This window comes from Crocuta crocuta, unplaced genomic scaffold, assembly GCF_008692635.1.
Source record: "Crocuta crocuta isolate KB4526 unplaced genomic scaffold, BGI_CrCroc_1.0 scaffold348, whole genome shotgun sequence".
Taxonomy (NCBI): Eukaryota; Metazoa; Chordata; class Mammalia; order Carnivora; family Hyaenidae; genus Crocuta; species Crocuta crocuta.
The window spans coordinates 2,399,028-2,405,074 of NW_027529573.1; the positions used below are offsets into that span (position 1 = coordinate 2,399,028).

The following is a 6,047-nucleotide window of genomic DNA, read 5'->3' on the forward strand; positions in this document are numbered from 1 at the left end:
CTCGTGGAAGAAGGAAAATTTGGATCAAGTCTTGAAAGATTAGTAAGATTTTTGACAAATATGGATGAGAAGAAAGAGCCAACCATTTTTCATACTGTAGTCTGAATGATTTTTCTGAAGCACAAATCTGATCATTGAATTCCTTTGCCTGAAGCCCTTCAGTGATGATAAATATCAACACTCACTTTGTTTTGTGAGATAATGGTGCCTGGCACACAGTGGATGAGGAAACTGAGGCCTAGTAGAGGCCATGTCATCCTCAAAGCCAATGATTAATGGTACAACCATACTAGAGTTCAGTGCTCCTACAGAATACTCCTCTCCTGAGGCACCTCATCTGCCAATCTTGGCTAAAAAATAATAATAATAAAAATATATGTATATAAGTATGTATATGTGTGTGTAAGTATGTATGTATACAGCATCCTAATAATAGAAACTTAAGTTGATAAAAAATATTTTTTATGAATCATTAGCAAATCTTATAGAAAACAATAGAGGGACTTTTAATCAGATTAGTCAATAATGAAATAAAGGTGCTTGCTATTGCTGTTCTTTTAACATTGTTTTAGATTCTAAGATCTAGGGATGAGAAAAAGAAATGAGGTCTAAATATTAGGAAAAGCCGTAATATTTGCAGGTGACAGTTATCTAAATAGGAGTCCAAGGAAACTGAGTAAAAACAATCTTTAGAACTAATAAGATTTAGGGGTGCCTGGGTGGCTCAGTCAGTTAAGTGTCTGACTTCAGCTCAGATCATGATCTCACAGTTTGTGAGTTCAAGCCCCATGATGGACTCTGTACTGACAGCTCAGAGCCTGGAGCCTGCTTCAGAATCTGTCTCCTCCTCTTCCCCTTCCCCAATTGCACTCTGTCTGTCTGTCTCTATCTCTCAAAAACAAATAATAAACACATTTTAAAAACTAGTAAGATTTAACAAGAAGTTAGAAATAAGATAAATATAGTTTTCCTATGTATTAGCAACAACCAGTTACAAATATAACAGGAAGAAAATCTCGTTTACAATATCACTAAAAACTAAAATACCTAAGAAACACATTTTAAAATAAAAAAATAATCAGGTTTTTAATGCTTACTGAAATATATTCGTGGACAGTAAAACTATTTTTTTGGTTAAGATTTTATTTTTATGTAATCTTCACAACATGGCTCTCAAATTTACAACATCAAGGTCACATTCGCCATCAACTGAGCCAGTCAGGTGCCCCAAACAAACCACTTAAAAATATTTAAGTGGGGTGCCTGGATGGCTCAGTTGGTTAAGCGTCTGACTTCGGCTCAGGTCATGATCTCACGGTTCGTGGGTTTGAGCCCTGCATTGGGCTCTGTGCCGATTGCCAGCTCAGAGCCTAGAACCTGTTTCAGATTCTGTGTCTCCCTCTCTCTCTCTGATCCTCCCCTGCTCACGCTGTCTCTCTCTCTCTCTCAGAAATAAATAAAACATTAAAAAAAGAAGAAGAAGAAAGAAAGAAAGAAACCCAGATAAAACTCTGAAAATTGAAGAAATAATTTTTTATGTCAAAATTCTACTTTCAGACACAGGTAGAGGTTCATTATCCAAGACATTGCAGAATGGAATTGTAAGCCTGACATGTTTCCCTGTCACATCTAGAAGAAACTGTTCATCGCCAGAAAGAAAAGAACCTTCTTACAGCCAATCTCTAGCACTCAAGGATCCCAGCTGGAGGTAAAACTGTTTCTTCACTTCCTCATTTGATTAATTTTTAGTTTCTCCCTAGAGTCACCTTCAAAGGATTCCTGGATACTCCTTTCTCTTCCAAGTTTCCCTCCCCTTTGTGTGCCTACTTTGCCCCACTGCCACCCCATCCCAGGCTGGGTTTCTGGTTCCACTGTGGACTATAGAAACAGTCCCAAGCCCTCAGTTCTTCAAAGTGGAGCATGTACCAGACCAAGAAACCTTTCTCTTAAGGTTTCTGATAGCTCCTAGCATCTGTTTCTTCCCTTTTTTTTTTTTTTTTTTTTTTAGAGTAGTCTTCACACTCAGCTTGGAGCCTAAATGGGGCTTGAACTCATGACCATGAGAGATCAAGACTTGAGCTGAGATCAGGAGTCAGACACTTTACCGACTAAACCACCCAGACATCCACCCTCTTATCTTTTTTTCTCCCAGCACATACTTCTGTGACTTGTGCTAAGTGGCTCTCTTACATGGTAGAAAAGGGAAGAAATCCAGGGGTCTTAGGAAACAGGGAAGCCTTTACTTCCACAAAGTCAAACCATATACTATACCTTTAGGGCTGACATAAGAGGTAATTGCATGTTTGGATACTGGTAGGCTTTCACAATGATGGATGATAATGTACACTTTGTCTCAGAAAAAACTATGATCACTTAGGGAACTAAATTTGCTAACAGAATTATGACATACTACACCAAAGGAATATTAAGAGACAGTAGAAATTGTTGGATATAGAAATATTTGTAAATAAATGTATATATATGGGTTAGTATACACATATGTATTTCCTAGATCTGCTGAGAGGACCAAACAGCAATGACACTCCAGTAGCATTGAGCACATCTAATGCTCAGATCTTGGTTTCCTTTTATTTTTAATGTTTTATTTATTTTGAGAGCAAGTAAGAGTAAGTAGAGGAGGGACAGAGGGAGAGAAAGGGAGAGAATTGAATTTCAAGCAGGCTCCACGCTGTCAGCTCCATCCCACCAGCCGTGAGATCATGACCTGAGCCAAAATCAAGAGTTGATGCTTAACTAAGCCACCCTGGTGCCCCAACTTTTTTTCTTTTTTTAAAGCTCTGTGGCCAACATCGGGCTTGAACTCACAACCACAAGATCAAGAGTTGCATGCTCTCCTTACTGAGCCAGCCAGAGCCCCTAGAGTTTGGTTTTAATTCTGTTCTCTAATAAAAGGAACCAGGGCACCTTAGAGAAATGGCTGATTCTAGGACTGGGATAGGAAATATATAAGATGAGCCTTTTATTTTTTTTAAAAATTTTTTAAACTTTTTAAAAAAATTTTTTAATGTTTTATTTATTTCTAGGAGAGAGAGAGAGAGCGTGAACAGGGGAGGGTCAGAGAGAGAGGGAGTCACAGACTGAAACAGGCTCCAGGCTCTGAGGTAGCAGTCAGCACAGAGCCCGACGCGGGGCTCGAACCCACGAACCGCGAGATCATGACCTAAGCGAAAGTCGGACGCTTAACCGACTAAGCCACCCAGGTGCCCCAAGATGAGCCTTTTATAAGGCAGAAAGTAAGGAAGTACTCATCAGACAAAACAAACAAACAAAAAAAAACCCAACAAAGATGGCATATGCCAAAGGGCACAGGAGCCAACTGGAAAAGCTCCCAGTGGCCAAAACTGGAACAATTGAAATAATAAAAATAAAGTAGGGAATTAAATGTGCCATAAGGATTAGAAAGGTTATTACTACACCATAGAATGTCAAAGAGACTGTAGAGATTGTCACATGTAGAAATATTATAATCCATCAATGCAGAAGCCTAATAGTACCCAAGCAGGTGAATAAACTTTATGTCAGCCCTAAAGGAGTATGAAGTATAAAGTAAATATCCATGAGCCCATACTGATAATTAATCAATGACTGTATAAACAAATAGAGAAGACTAGACAAATCCCCTATGCAGAACTCTGTGTAGATACTTCACTCTCAGTGAGGCAGACCATAACTTCCTGCACATAGTGATTTCCTTCCAACACTGGAAGTATGGAAAGGGAGAAAAAGAGACACTTTGCAGTGGAGAAACTTGACAAACGTTGCCTCAGCCAGGTGTCCAAGCTCAACATCAATAGTGACATGTTACAGTATGTACCCTTGAGTAGCTGTCATGAGAATGGCACTTTATTTCTGTGTTCTTTCTCCTAAAAACCCTACCTAAGCATGAGAAAAACATCAGACAAATCCTAACTGAGGGACATTCTACAAAATACTGACCAGTACCGGGGCGCCTGGGTGGCTTAGTTGGTTAAGCGTCCAACTTTCGCTTAGGTTGTGATCTCACCGTTTGTGGGTTCGAGCCTCGCGTCAGGCTCTATGCTGACTGCCAGCTCAGAGCCTGGAGCCTGTTTCAGAGTCTGTGTCTCCCTCTCTCTCTGACCCTCCCCTGCTCACGCTGTCTCTCTTTCTCTCTCCTAGAAATAAATAAAAATATTTAAAAAAAAAAATACTGACCAGTACCTCAAACATGTCAAAGTCATCAAAAACAAGGAAAGTCTAAGAAACATGAAAAGCCAAGAAGAGCTTAAAGAGATGTGATGACCGAACATAAGGTGATATCCTCCATGGGATCCTGGGACAGAAAAAGAACATTAGGTGAAAACTAAGGACATCCGAATAAACTTTGGACTGTAGTTAAAGTGTGTCACCATGTTAACAGAAAATGTTAACAATAGGGGAAACTAGGTGCAGGATACATGAGAGCTCTGTACTATCTGCTCAATTTTTCTGTAAATCTAGGGGCACCTGGGTGGCTCAGTCAGTTAAGCATCTGAATTCAGCTCAAGTCATGATCTCAGTTTGTGGGTTTGAGCCTTGCATCAGGCTCTGTGCTGACAGTTCAGAGTGTGGAGCCTGTTTGGGATTCTGTGTCTCCCTCTCTCTCTGCCCCTCCCCTACTCATGCTCTGACTCTCTCCATATCTCAAAAATAAATGTTAAAAAGATTTTTTTTTAATTTTGTCTCCCTCTCTCTCTGCCTCTTCCTCACTTGTGCGCATAAGCTTTTTCTCTCTCAAAAATAACATAAATTTAAAAAAATAAACTATAGTGTGATTATTGTTCAACCCAGAAATGTCACTTTTTAAAACCCGACAAAAATGTTTACAAAGCATACGAAATATATGCAAAAACGAATCAGAGCTGTTTACAGAAAGCAAAATATGGAACACGTATTGGAAGGCAATTGAATGGTATTGTGGTTAGCAAAATTCTAAGGTGAAGTCCCAGTGACCTTGAGTGTGGATGAAACTTGTGATGGCATGGATTCTATTCCCATGAGTAGCTTGTCAGATGGCACAGCAAACCTTAAGAAAGAGCGGCTGTCCTGAGTGGCCCTGACCTAATCACGTGACTCCTCCAAAAGAACTCCGTTCTTCAGAAAAGAAGTAGAAAGCTTGAGGTATTATTGCTTCTGAAGATGAAAGAAACCTCTAGGAGCTGAGGGTGGCCCTGACTGAAGCCAGCAAGGAAATGAACCCCAGTCCTAAAACTGTAAGGAAGTGAATTCTGCCAATAATGTGAAAGAAGTTGGAAGAGAACCCTAAGTCTCAGATGAGACCCAGGGAGACCCTGAGCAGAGGACCCGCCACTCTGTGCCAGCCTCCTGACCCATGGAAACTGAGAGATAACAAATTTGTATCATTTTAAGCTACTAATTTGGTGGCAGTTTGTTACACTGCAGCAGTAACCACAGTTGTATCCAGGCTGTGGTTAGCCAGTGGTGCATAACTGCATGTACCTACCCAGAAGGAAACTCAAGATTACTGCTGATTGAATAAGGGAAGTTGCAAAAATTATATGTAGCATTATCCTGTTTTCACAAAACTGAAGATGTTTATGAATGGCAGAAAGTCCGGAATGATAACACCAAAGTACTAGCTGAGGACTGGATTCAGCAGAACTTTCACTTGTTAATACCTACATTTCTATGCTGCCTACAGAGTTTGTTTTGGTGGAGGGTGGTTCTTATTTTATTTATAAAAGAGCATGCATTTTGTTTCTAATTAAAAGACAAACCAGCTCAAACCTTTAACAACCCTCTACTGAGCCTCAGCATCACATCCAAACTCTACTGAGGCCCCTCTTGATCCAGCTCCACTAGCCTCCAGGCCTCCTCTGCCACCTCACCCCCAGCCACCTTCCAGTCTCACTTGCTCCAGCTCCAGGGACTCCTTGTGCTCTGCCTTCTAGACTTCGAACCTTTCTGTCACTCATTTCGCCTTCCATTTGTGGGGCTCACTTGCCTTTCAGGTCTGGTATTTTCTGAGATACTTTCTTCCCTGTTCTTTTAGCACCATATCCTCATTC

At 40.4% G+C, this 6,047-nt stretch overlaps 1 long non-coding RNA gene across 1 annotated transcript in view; it reads left to right on the top strand.

The window, feature by feature from the left end:
* The window catches only part of LOC144229480 (uncharacterized), a 37,760-nt gene extending 33,064 nt beyond the window's left edge, over positions 1 to 4,696 (top strand). The window contains exons 2-3 of the long non-coding RNA XR_013334493.1: positions 1,558 to 1,708; positions 4,159 to 4,696. This is a non-coding gene — a long non-coding RNA (uncharacterized LOC144229480). The remainder of the gene's footprint in view (positions 1 to 1,557; positions 1,709 to 4,158) is intronic.
* The last annotated feature ends 1,351 nt before the right edge of the window (positions 4,697 to 6,047 follow it).